Raw genomic sequence first — 14470 nt, 5'->3', positions numbered from 1 at the left:
TTCACAGCAAGCCTATGAATGTCTATTTTTCAGGTAAGAGGAAAGTGAGACTTTGATTAAATCAGTTGACAAGGACTCACAGCTAAATAAATGTGGGAGTCACAATTCAGATTTATACTCTAGAGCCTTAACTCTGGGCTGCCTACAGTGTAAATACTTACTTTTCATACAGATACTTAATGAGGGGGAAGATATCCAAAGAGCTTCAGAAAATTCCTACTAGTACTTTCCCTGTAGCCTCCTGTTTTTAAAAGATCAAAATGCTTATCTGCACCAGTCATTTGATGTTTAAAGAAAATAAATATTTGGTATGTTATTTTATACTGTCTGGTCAGCCTCATAACTGACTTTATTGATCATCTTTTATAAAAGCATCAAAACAGTAAACACTATGTTTTACAAAAGAAAAATAATCATTGAAGACAAATGACTTAATGATTTTCCCAAAAGGAAAACTTGAGTTGTGCTTCAAGAATTATATTTCTACTTTAAAAAATTACTGATAACAACATTAATACTACACTTTTAAATATGCCAGTAAAAGTCTCATCTAGCAAAATTGAATGATCTATGGATTTTCAACCTGTGCTATGTTTTAGAACCATAAATAAGCTTTGAAATAAATTAGATCAAAACCTTTCTTTTTCCACAAGGAAATTGAGAATCAGAGAATTTCAGTGATTTAACCAAGGTTATTTGCTACTTTGCTCTTGTGTCATCTGTGGGGGGCAGGAGTGCCAAAATTGAAGAGATCAGATTTACATAGTTTGTCTACCAGCCTCTTCTCCTGTCTCATCTCTATTACTCCCTTTCTCCCCACAAAAATTAGTATTTTTGAGAAGCATGATTTTACGGAAAGTTGCAAGGAATGCTTGCTATAAAATATTGTTCAAAAAGATGCAGGTTAAACTCTTGAAGAAAAGGAAAACATTTGCTTCTGTTTTTTAGCTTCTAAATATTTTCCTCAGGCTGGCTTGCCTCCTTTGGGCCTGAAGTCATTAAAACTCTGTCTCCTTACATGTTATCTAGGCTAATTCTATGTGAGATTGGCTCAGAAATATTTAAAATAAAGAACATAGAATTCCTTAAAATTGATTAAACTTGTAATTATTAAAATAATGAAATCAATGGAGAATTGTCCATTTTTCAAAATAAATGTGAATGTTTTTTCTAGTCCTTTTTTTTTAAAAAAAAAAGATTTTATTTATTTATTCACGAGAGACAGAGAGAGAGAGAGAGAGAGAGAGAGAAAGGCACAGACACAGGCAGTTGCAGGCTCCATATAGGGAGCCCAATGTGGAATTCGATTCTGGATCAGGATCCAGGATCAGGTCCCGGGATGAAGGTGACACTAAACTGCTAAGCCACCCAGACTGCCAAGTCTGTCCTTTCTATACAAAATGGCCAGCATAATGATGGACTTGTTTTTAATAAGTAATTTTGGTCAGAGAGAAGTGAAAAAATGTGAGGCAATTATTTAATTGACAAGAGCTAACTACAATTATCTTTTCTAATCTTTTAGTTATTGTCTCTTTCTAAAGTTCTGCTTGTAGACATGGAAAACTTTTGAGTGTTTTCAATTTTAAATCTCTTTGGTATTTAGTCTGTTAGATGGTGTTTTTAGGCTAGTAAAGGTCAGAATTGACAATGTACACAGAATCCACTGGGACTGAATCATCTTTAACTATTTAACATCCTGAAATTTATGAATTTAAGAGGCATTTGTTTCACCATTCAAATAGGAAATGCATGCCAGGATGTGCACTCTCTCAAAAGCACCAGGCTCGCAGACTATGGAATCCACAGTAAGCACACTTTGCCATCAATATTTAACTATGGGTGCTTGCAGAAAAAAATGAATCACAGAGTAAGGCTCTCTGTCCTATACTTTTCAGAGCACATACAGGAAGACTATCTCTTTTTGATAACTTAACTTGAATTTTAATACCCACAAATTGATAATCCCATAGAACTGCCACAAAATCTATATTTTCAGATGTTTGTAATCTTAAATTGCATACAAATTTGGAGAGATCCTCCTTCGGTTTTCATAGTGAGTTAGATTCTTACTTTCCTTATTTGAACAGGAGTGTTATTTCCAGAGCATGAATTATTGAATTTCAAGCGATTTTAGGCTGCCTAGCTGACTCAATAACTATAGTTTCATTGGACCTATCTTCAAACTGCATCAGATCATGGAGCAATGAAGCACAAAGCAAAAACATCGAGCAGAGTCCCATTTCTTCAACTCAGTTGGAAAGAGGTAAATAGGAAAAATTCAAGACCTGCAGAACATGTAAAAAAAAAAAAACACAAAGAATCTTCATCTTTTTTATTTGCATTTTTCAAAACTGTCATTCTCCAGTACTCAAAGGCATAACATCTAATGCTATCATAATAGAGTCCAAATACATTACTTATCAAAAAGATATTCAAATAACTAATTAGCAAAAGAGACTTGTAATTTATTTTTTGTTTTTTTTTAAAGATTTTATTTATTTATTAATGAAAGACAAAGAGAGAGAGAGAGGCAGACACAGCCAGAGGGAGAAGCAGGCTCCATGCAGGGAGCCCGACATGGGACTCAATCCTGGGTCTCCAGGATCACACCTTGGGCTAAAGGCAGGCACCAAACCTCTAAGCCACCCAGGCTGCCCAACACTTGTAATTTAACACAGCAGACTGAATGCCTGAATTTATTGTCATTTTTTTCTGAAACAATAGTAAAATGATGGTAAATATATAAAAGAAGTATAGCCCTCTCCCAACATACACACACAAAGAATGGAAGAGCGCAAGATGGAAAGTACAAACATGAGTGGTATTTGGCTTTGTACAGAGGAGAAAGCTGAATGAAGTCTCAGGTTCCAATGAAAAAGGTACAGATAAGAAGCAACCATATTCACTCTAAATCTAAATATTGGCTGATTCACTCACACATACACACAGAATGAAAGAAAGGAACTAATTAGAGGATTAATCTACCAAGTGCAATATAAAACAGAGGATTTCTAGAATAAAAAATAAGAAGTAGAAACCACCCCAGGTATTTTAAGCAAGAAGAGATTTCATACAATGAATGATATATCTACAGATCCAATGAAAAGGGAAAAAAGAACAGATTCGAAACTGGTTATCTCTAGATGTCCCTAAAATATAGCACTGGCTGGTTAGGAAAGCTCCCACTCCTGAGGTTATCACCAGAGCCATGGCCACAGCCATACCTGCCTCTGAACATAAGGAAGCTGAAAAGCTGATGCCTACATATACCTTTTGGTAATTAGAAAGTTAGGTGAGAAAGTCACTGATACTGGGCCATTTTGTGACACTCAGAAAACTAGAAACTGGAGACATCCTCTGCAAAATTCTAATCTTGACAGTGTTAATAGTTACCATAGGAAAATGGAGTCTACTTCATTTATGCCATTCAAATATTAGACAAATACATCTAACTATAAGAACCTAATAATCACACAGAAATAGTTGCAAGAAATTTTAGAAAAAAAAAGTTTTTTAGCTGGGTAGTTAGGTGCTTACCTGAAGCTCCATTACTAAGAAAGAATAGATTTGAGGGGACAAGTAACTTTAGAAGGATATAAGAGGTTTGTGTTCCTTGAGATATTAAACCAAAATGGTTCTAAATTTAGGCAGGTGTATATAGGGGGATTAAGTAAAAGTCTACATACTTAACAGTGAGATTTCTGGCTCATTTCCTCCATTCAGCTTCCAGAATGCTGGAAGCTATGTGTAATGCAATGGGCGTGATTACATTAGTACTTGGACAAATTAGCCCAAGAGAAAGCCACGGCATGTATTTATATTGGGGGAGCATATGACATGATTAGCAGAAATCCCAAATTCCACACAATCCCACTACATTTATCATAAAGCCTACAATCAGATTTTAATGCCTCACAGAGACTTCCAAGCATATTAATCATTTCTTGAATGCTTTTAATGTGAAAGACCAAAATAAACAGGAAAACAACAACTAGCTAATTAACATCTGGAGAAGCAGAAACAATACAGAGAACAACCCAAACCAAAAATCAATTCGTATTATCATAGGTTTCAGATGGTAATTAAGAGCACAGAAGAGTAAAAAAGAAACAATCATATAATGAATGACCTTTGGAAATTAAAAATGTGATATATGAACTTTTAAAATTCTATAGAAGATGAGAAGATAATACTGAAGACTGACTCTCAGAAAGTAGAAAGTAGATCAGAGAGAAAGGAAAACAAATTGAAGAATCAATACCAAATCCAATATCCAACTAAGCAGAAATCCAGAAAAAGAACACATACAGAAAAAGCATAAGAAATTATCAAAGAAATAACAAAAAAATTTCCCAGAGCTAAAAGAAATATACAACTTGCTATATTTAAAGGCTCCATTAGGGGTCATTGTAATGATTAAAAAAGATGCATTGATGGGAGCTGTGGTCCAAGATGGAGATTCAGGAAGACTCTGAACTCCCCTCCTCTGTGGACACACCAGACCTATACCTATTTATAGAGCAATTCTTCCTGAAGAAATGAGGGCTGACTGAACAGCATCAGCACAACAAAGATAGACTACCTAAGAGAACCTCAAAAGAAATGGAGACATGGTAATGAAGGGATCACCAGCTCCATCCCCAACCCCTCCCCCAACACCATGAACTGCAGTGGGAAGGAATAGTACTGAGGGAGAGCAGTGGGAGTCCCTGGCTTGCACCCACTTCAGCTTCAGCTGTCTGGCCTGCATTCCCTTTGTACAGAGAGCCCTAGGACCTCCCCAGCCTGCACCCAACGTCAGCTCCCTCCAGCCACTCCTCTAGGGTGGCCCCAACTCAGAATGCCCTGGGACTCCCAGCCTATGATAGCCACAGTTTCAACCAGATAGCCAAAGTCACCAGGCACATACAATGCATATAGATGACCATATAAAGATCATTCTTTCAAGTTTAGAAGTAGCTGTTCAGCCTAATTCATAGAATCAAACACAAAAAGTCAAGAAAAATGAAGAAACAGAGGGATATGCTCCAAATGAAATAAAACAAAACCTCAGAAAAAACAACTAAATGAAATTAAGATGAGCCATATACCTGATAATGAGTTCAAAGCGATATTCATAAAGATGCTTACTGGACTGGAGAGAGGAGTGAATAAAATCAGTGAGAACTCCAGCAAAGAGAAAATATAAAAAGGAACCAGAGTTGACAAATGCAATAACTGAAATGAAAAATATACCAGAAGAAATCAGTAGTGTATTAGAAGATGCAGAAAAACAGATCAACAATCTGGAAGACAGGGAAATGGAAAGCACTTAGGATAAACAGTGAAAAGAAAAAAGAATTTTTTAAAAATGAGGAAAAGTAAGGATGCCTTGAAGTGAAAAAAAAATTTGCATTATAGGGGGTCACAGAAAGAGACAAGAGAAAGGAGCAGAAAAATTGATAAAATAATAGCAGAAAACTTCTCTAACTTACATCTAGATTTAGGAAGCACAGAGAGTTCTGAACAAGATGAACCCAAAGAGGACCACACCATGAAACATATAATTTTAAAATGTCAAAGATTAGGGACACCTGGGTGGCTCAATCGTTGACCATCTGCTCAGGGCATGATCCTGGAGTTCCAGATGGAGTCCCACATCGGGCTCTCTGCATGGAGCCTGCTTCTCCCTCTGCCTCTCTCTTTCTGTGTCTCTCATCAATAAATAAAATCTTTAAAAAATCAAATAAAATATCAAATATTAAAGATGGAAGGGCAACTAGTTATATACTTTGAAAACTTTATAAGCCTAGCTAGCATCTGACTTTTCAGCAGAATCTTTGCAGGCCAGAAGGGAGTGCAGGATATATTCACAGTGCTACAAAGGAAAAAAACCTGCAACCAAGAATGTTCTGAAATCTGTAAAAACAAAAATAAAAGGACTTAATCACTAAACATGCCTTAGAAGAAATATTAAAGGGACTTACTAAAGTGAAAGAGAAAAGGCCATAGTTAGAAAAAATTTTTGAAAAGAAAAAATTCCATAAGAGGAAACTAGAGTAAAGATAGTAGAACAATCACTTATAAAGCTAGTATGAAGGTTAAAAATTAAAGTAGTAAAATCAATTACATCAAAAAAATTAGTTAAGGGCACTTACAAACTAAGATGTAAAGTAGGACAACATATACATAAAATGTGGAATCAGGTATTAAAAATGAGGCTCTTTTAGAATGTGTTCAAACTTAACTGGCCATCAACTTAATGTAGACTGCTGTATACTTAGGATATTATGTGACCTCATGGTAACCCCAAAGCAAAAACCTATTGTAGCCATGAAAAATAGCCAAGCATAATACTAAGGAAGCCATCACTCACAAGGAAAGAGAGCAAGAAAAGAAACAATAACAACCAGGAAACAAGCAAAATGCCAATTAATACACATTTATCAATCATTGCTTTTAACGTAAATGGCCTAAATGTTCTAATCAAAACACAGGGTGACAGAATGGATGGAAATATTAGACCCATCTATCTGCTGACTACAACAGACTCACTTCAGACTTAAAGACATACAGACTGAAAGTGAAGGGATGGTAAAAGAATTTCATGCAAATGGAAGTGGAAAAAAAAAAAAAAGCCTGGGAAGCAAAACTTCTGTCAGCCAAAATAGACTTTAAACAAAGACTGTGACAACAGACAAAGGAAGGTACCACATAATGATAAAGGGATCAACCCAGTAAGGAGATAAAACAATCATAAATATCTATGCACCCAATGTTGGAGCACCTCTATACATAAAGCAAATATTAGCAGACATAAACCGAGAAATTGAGCATAATGCAATAATAGCGAGTTTAATGCTCCACTTCATCAGTGGATAGATCATCCAGATAGAAAATCAGTGTCTTTGAATGACACATTAGGTCAGATGGATTTAACATATATCCAGAACATTCTGTCCAAAAACAATAGAATATATATTCTTTTCAAGTGCATATGGACCATTCTCCAGGATAGATCAATATTAGGTGACACAACAACTCTCAATAAATTTAAGAAGAAGGAAATTATACCAGGCACCTTTTTTGACTGTAATCACGGGAAACTAGAACTCAGTTACAAAAAAAAAACAAAACAAACAAACAAAAAAACTGGAAAAAATTCCTACATATGGAGGCTAAACAACATGTTATTAAGCAACAAGTATGTCACATGGAGACAAATCCGATACAGTGGTATTTGGGATGAAGTGCAAGCAGTAACAGGAAAACTAATAGTGATACAGGTCTAACTCAAGAAACAAGAAAAATATCAAATAATCTAAGCTTACACCTAAAGAAACTATAGAAAGTATAAACAGAGCTGAAAGTTAGTAGAGAAAAGTAAATAAAAGACCAAAGTGGAAATAAGAGAAATAGAGATTAAAAAACAATAGAAAAGGTCAATGAAAACAGGAGTTGTTCCTTTGAGAAGGCAAATTATCAAAGTTAATAAAGCTTCAGCTAAACTCCTTGAGAAAAAAAGGGAGAGGAACCAAATAAATTAAATCCAAAATGAAGAAAAGAACCTATATCACAGAAATACAAAGGATTACAAGAGAGTGCTATGAAAAATTATCTAAGCATAATTATCTAAAATTATGCTAAGATATTGGACAATTTCAAAGAAATAGATAAATTTCTAGGATCATAAAACCTTTAAACAGTATCAGAAAGAAATAGAAAATCTGAATAGACCAATTACTAGTAACAAAATTGAATTGGTAAACAAAAAAATAGCAAAAAAAGTCCAGGACCAGATGTATTCTCAGGTCAATTCTACCCAACTTAAGAAGGATTAATACCAATTCTCTTCCGCTATTTCAAAAAATATAACAAAAGTTTCCAAACACATTTTATGAGGCTAGCAAAACCAGAAAAGAACACCACTAAAAGGGAGAATTATAGACTAATATCCCTGATGAAAATAGATGCAAATATCCTCAACAAAATATCAGCAAACTGCATTCAACAGTACTTTAAGGGGATCATTTACCACAATCAAATAAGATTTATTCTGGGGTGCAAGGATGATTTAGTACCTGCAAATCAATCAATACACCATGGTAACAAAATGAAGAATAAAAATCATATGCTCATCTTAGTAGCTGCAGTTACATTTGACAAAATGTAACCTCCTTTCATGACAAAAACTCTCAATAAAGTGGATTTTTAGAGGGAATATACCCAACCTAATTAACCTGAGTTTTTCACCATAGAGTATATGCTACGTTTATGTCTGATAAACATACAAGTAGCATATACTCAATGGTGAAAAACTCAGAGCCTTGCCTCTAAGACCAGAAATCAGACAAAGATGTCCATTCTCACCACTCTTAGTCATCATAGAAATGGAAGTTCTAGTCACAGCCATTAGACAAGAAAAAGAAATAAAAGGCATCCAAATTGGTAAGAAAGGCATAAAACTGTCACTATTGGCAGATGGCATGATATATAGGAAATATGGAAAACCCTAAAAACACCATCATAAAAGAGAAGTAATAAATAAATTTAACAATGTAGGATACAAAATTGAGAAATCAGTTGCTCTGTAACTAATAACAAAGTAGCAGAAAGAGAAATTAAGAAAACAATTCCAATTACAGTGGCTCCAAAAAGAATAAAGAATAAAATAGTTATGAATAAACTGAACCAAGGAGTTTAAAGAGCTATACCGAACAATTATAGAAGATTGATGAAAGTAATTGCAGAGGACACAAAGGAATGGAAAGACATACCATGCCATGGATTGGAAGAATAAATATTGCTGAAATGTTTATACTACTGAATCTATAGATTTAGTTGATGCTTGTAGAAATATCAACAACATTTTCCAAATAATTAGCCAAATAACTCCACAATTTGCTTGAATCCATAAAAGGCCCTGAATAGTCAAAGCAATCTTGAGAAAGAACAAAGAAACTGGAGGTATTTCAAGATATATTACAAAGCTACATTTATCAAAATTATATGGTACTGGCACAAAAATAGACACATAAATGAACAGAACAGAAAGCCTAGAAATAAACCCACACTCACACGGACAAAGGAGACATGAATATATAATGGGGAAAAGATTGACTTTTCAACAAATTGTGTTGGGAAAACTGGAAAGCTGCACACAGAAGAAGAGAACTGGACCATTTTCTTATACCGTGCACAAAAAAATGAAAGCAAAATGGAATAGAGACCTCAATGTGAGACTTGAAACCATAAGACTTTTAGATGAAAACATAGGTAGTAATCTCTTTGACATTAGCCTTAGCAACATTTTTCTAGATATGTCTCTTCAAGCAAAGGAAACAATAGCAAAAATAAACTACTGGGACTACACCAAAATATAAAGCTTTTGTACAGTGAAAGAAACTATCAACAAAACAAAAAGGCAACATGAGGAATGAGAGAAGGTATTTACAAATGATATATCCGATAAGGGGTTAACACTCAAAATGTATATAGGACTTACCACCAGAAAAAACAGTCTGATTAAAAACTGGACAGAGGACCTGATCTGACATTTTTTTTAAAGCAAATGAAAATTAGAACCACAATGAGTTATTGCCTTATACCTGTCCAAATAGCTAGTATCACAAAGATAAGAAATAATAAGAGTTGATGAGGATGTGGATATAAAAGAACACTCATGCACTGTTGCTACTAGGAATGTAAATTGATGCAGCCACTGTGGAAAACAGTATGGAAGTTCCTCAAAAAATTAAAATTAGAAATATTGTATGATCCAGTAATTCTTTTATTAGGTATTTACCCAAAGAAAACCCCTATATTTTTTGCAGTATTATTTATAATAGCCAAGTTACAGAAGCACCTTAAGTATCCATAGATGAATAGTAAAGAATATGTGGTATACATTTAAAACATCCAGTATTGTTCAACAATAAAAAAGAATGAAGTAGTCTTACCATTTGTGTCCACACGAGAGGACCTAGAGGGTATAATGCTAAGTGAAGTCAGTTAGTCAGAGAAACAAATACCATATGATTTTACTTATATGTGAAATCTGAGAAATGAAAAAAAAAACTGAATAAAGATGAAAAGCAGAAACAGACCCATAAATACAGAAAACCATCCGGTGGTTGCCATAGATGAGGGGGTTGGCAAAAAGGGACAGAGTGGAGTGGGAAGTATAGACATTCATTTTTGGAATGAGTAAGTCATGGGAGTAAAAGGTATAGTATAGGGAATGCAGTCAGTGGTACTGTAATGGTGTCGTATGGTGACAGAGGGTAGCCACACCTGTGGTGAGCATAGCCTAATGTGTAGAGTTGTCCAATCACTGTGGTGTACACCTGAATCTAATGTTATATTTTGTGTCAACTATACTATGATTAAAAAGAAACAGAGAAAAAGATACATTGAGATATACTGTCATTAATTTTCCTAAAACCAGAGATCGGAAGATGATGATGAGAGACATTGATGGACATATGAGGAGAAAAATCACATACACTGGAGTGGAAAACAGAACAACATCTGAATTTCTAGCAACAAATTCTGAGGGGAAAGTAATTTCCAAACAGGAATTTAATGCCTAATGAAACCAGTCAAGCTGAGAGTCTGAACTAAATGTTTAGACTAAATGTCTGAACCAAAGACATTTCAGACATCCAAAGTCTTTAAAAGGTCACTTTCCAGGTATTCCTTCTAGCCCAGAGCTCTGAAAAATGCACTATATACTGCTTTATCTTACCTTTTCTTATAGCATCTTTTGGTAGCACAGTAATTAGTGGACATGTTAGTGACCAAGCTGATAAATAGCATTCTGAATTGTCACTGTCTCAGAGCTCTGTACATTACATGGACCTTTTCAGTTGTTGAAACAGAGATTTTCCAATCTCATATAATAACTTCATACAGGCAGGTCTTAGAAGCTGCATGTACTAGTTGGTCACTATTTGAAGCTGCAACTAGATGTATTAATTTCAGCAAGGTTAGCTGTGACTATGGAGTTGTCCATGGTGTCAACTCAACTAAAACAAAACAAAATTACAACCACTTTATGGAGAGCCATCTTCAGCAAAAACAAAAATTCTTTCTTCTTTCTCTCTCAGTCTTCTCCTACCCCATAACTAATATGATCAGAAGTAGGGATGCATTGGGTCAGCACCCAGCTCATAGAATGTGTGTAATAACTAACTGTGGACCAGCCAACTGCTGAACTCCCTGACCAAGGACTGCATGAAGGTGGAGAGAATTGCATGATTGGTTACCTTTTCTAATCGTGCAGTCTAGAGCAGTATGGGAAATGCACATATCAAGTGGCCATAAAGGCCACCCTAAATCACAATGAAACCAATGCATGTTTGGAGAAAAGTATATAGAAGGATATGAAAGAATAAAAGACTGAATTCTGACCTTAGCCTATAGATGACCAAGTATGATCTACAGAAGGTAATAAATCCCAGAATAAGTTTCCTGAAATATCACCATTATAATTCCATTATCTTTTTAAAACTATGTGACTTGTGTTAAAATGTAAACTACATGTAGGTCATTTGTACTTCAGTGTCAGTAAGTTTCAGTTCCATTTACAGGACAGATACAGAATAGAGCACATAGGTTGGTGCAAACAGGCAGAAATGAGCATGCAAACAAGAACTGAGTGAGTCTGGGATGGGCTTCATTTTTATAGCAGTGAGGGGACAGGTCAACAGACCTCCGTAGTATCAAGCTTCCCTCACATGCTTTGGGGCCACTCAGTGATCCAAACCAGCAACAAATTCTCATCGTGAAAATCAGTTTGTAGGAATAACTTTGTTGTGAGGAGGAATAGTGACAGGCAGGTGAACTAGGATTTGTGTGGCTTCCAAATACTTATTAAACATGTGCCAAAACTCCCAGGTTGTATATCAACCAGCTGGGGATTACAGCTAGGGATTAATTTAGATTTGTGGAGAATCTAAGCTTCCATATCAGTCCCAAGTTACTGAAAAATGGATTGTTAGGCATAGCTTTAGAGCCAGCCCAGGGACTGGACTTAATAAAGCATTTCAGAGGCACAGAGGTTCTGGGGTGATCAGGGTATAAATTCCTAATCCTTGTATACACAGTTGATCATTTATTCAGCACCACAACTCATCATCACGAGGCATGCTGTGTGAAATGTTTCCCCTGACCTCCTGCATGGCCCCACCAGGAGCTCATTCAGATTGGCCTATTGGAAATCATCTGAATATTGCATTTCAGTGTTCACTTATACAAACACTGCCAAATCCTGGATATCACAGGAGCTTGGATCAATTTACCCTGTGCACTCTCATTTATATTATTGAAATTTAAAACTACATTTAGTTTATGAATACCAATATGTTATTTGGAAAAGAATAAAGCCTCATAGAAACTGCTGTCTTTGTCCTTTTTAAGCACAGTAAATAGGAGACGCATCTAAAATGTCAAGAAGTCAAGTCATTGTGAAGAGTTTCCTACTAAAGTGCAGTGAATTATTTAAAAGTCCTGGCATCCAAAGCAGCTAGTGTGCACCCTTCTTTCAGTCATGTACAAGTACTGCCATAGATGTGAACTCAAGTGTTCATTTTCACTGTCAGAACATCTCCATTAGAGCAAAATATAAAGACCTTGGTGAGTCAAATAAAGCATGAAAAAAACAGAGGGCTTAACATATAGGGAGAGAGGAATGCAGCTCATGCTGAGGCCTACCTATATCTTGGGCCTTTAGGGAATCTTATTTGAAAGGTTGGGGTTGTGACTTTATTTTATAATTGGTAAGTGTGAATTTTAATGCCCTGGTTCTTGAATTTGTACTAAGATCCACAATCATCATTTGTCCTATGACCCTAAGGAATTTACTCCTTTGGATTTTATCAAATGTTTTCCTATATACTGTCTTGCATTGCTGCTAATTCATTCCTGTCAGTATTGTTTGCCCTTTTGGTTCTGTATTAACATGCCCTGCATATCTCTACTCCCTCTCCTCCATTCCAGAGGACTATTATAGCATGTCCCCAGCACTCAACACGTTTGTTGATTGACATCATTGATACCCAAATGTTTCACGTTGATGACTATTCTTTTTGAGCTAAGCAAAATTATTGTGGAAACCAATACTAAATTTAACTATTGTTTAGGGAACTTTGCATTTTACTTCTGAAGTAATTGATTACATATTATATGTAAAGAAAATTGACATCTATAAACACAGAAGGAAAACAAAGAGTACCAACGATTTCCATTCTGATTGTCATGAATGCCTTACCTACATCTCAGTTTGTTTTGTGATAGAATTATCCTAGTGTAGTTTTATTACTTAATGTAGGGCTGAGCCTGATTAGGACTTAACAAATCTGGATTCTAGTTCCAATGCCATCACTGCCTTACTGCTTCTGTGAGCAAATCACTCTAACTTATTTCTGGACTTACTTTTACCCTTCATAAATTTGTCAGAGAAGAGCATGTTTAGATTTTGCATAAGGTAATATGGATGGAATAAAGTATCTGAAAGAATTCTGAAATATTCAGCCAGTTTTGATGATATATTCTGAAATATCAGAATGAGCCTCATTTCTTTTTTTTTTTTTTAAGATTTTGTTTATTTATTCATGAGAGACACAGAGAGAGAGAGAAGCAGAGACATAGGCAGAGGGAGAAGCAGACTCCATGCAGTGAGCACAATGTGGGACTCGATCCTGGGACTCTGGGATCATGACCTGAGCCAAAGGCAGATGCTCAACCCCTGAGCCACCCAGGCGTCCTAAGCCTCATTTTTTTATATTCCAAGTTAGTGTAATCATTGTACAATATTTTTAAAGAAATGATCAATTAAAACTTTAAACAAAAATCCTTTATAAAGCAAAATATAACTCCCATTCATAAAGTAAATATAGGTCACTCATTCTATAAGAATTCATAGTGCTACCAACTGTTATTTTTAGATATTTTTATCCATTAAGAATCAAAGAATGATTTTTCCCTTGTTAGCATAAAGGTGGTCATCCCTGCTTATATGGTGATCTTGCATTTCTATACATTCTTTGTTTTCCTTGCATTCATTGCCTTTCTGACCCTGCCTTTTATCACCACATTCCTCCTCCCTGACCCATCTCTTACACTGCACAACATGGATCTTCTGTTAACATTCACCTGTCTTAGGAAAAGGAATTGTTTTTAGGAGAAAGGATGATGGTTTTGGCTCCACTGTGTCTTCCAAATAAAGTCAAAGCATTTAGTTTAGGATTTCAAAACTTCATCTTACCCTACTTCATCAGGCTTCACTCTCACTCTCTTACATGATTCTGTAATGCTATTAAATGCATTAAATGGATACATGATGATACTAATACTAAATTTCTGTATTACTGTGGGCTTTGTTTGCTTTTCAGTCTTTATTTTCTGCTTCTTTATTTCTTTGTTTCTATCTCTCGACAAAATGTGGTGTTTAAAAGTTTTTATTTTATTTAAATTCAGTTAATTAACAAAT

General features: G+C 35.3%; 1 protein-coding gene across 5 annotated transcripts in view; it reads left to right on the top strand.

Moving 5' to 3' along the window:
- GUCY1A2 (guanylate cyclase 1 soluble subunit alpha 2) overlaps nucleotides 1-14470 on the top strand; it is a 428883-nt gene that overhangs the window by 311941 nt on the left and 102472 nt on the right. The gene's annotated exons all lie outside the window — the stretch shown is intronic.

The sequence above is a fragment of the Canis lupus genome, chromosome 3, assembly GCF_048164855.1.
Source record: "Canis lupus baileyi chromosome 3, mCanLup2.hap1, whole genome shotgun sequence".
Lineage (NCBI taxonomy): Eukaryota > Metazoa > Chordata > Mammalia > Carnivora > Canidae > Canis > Canis lupus.
Note: the sequence above shows the minus strand (reverse complement) of the source record. Positions and strands in the feature narration are given on the sequence as shown.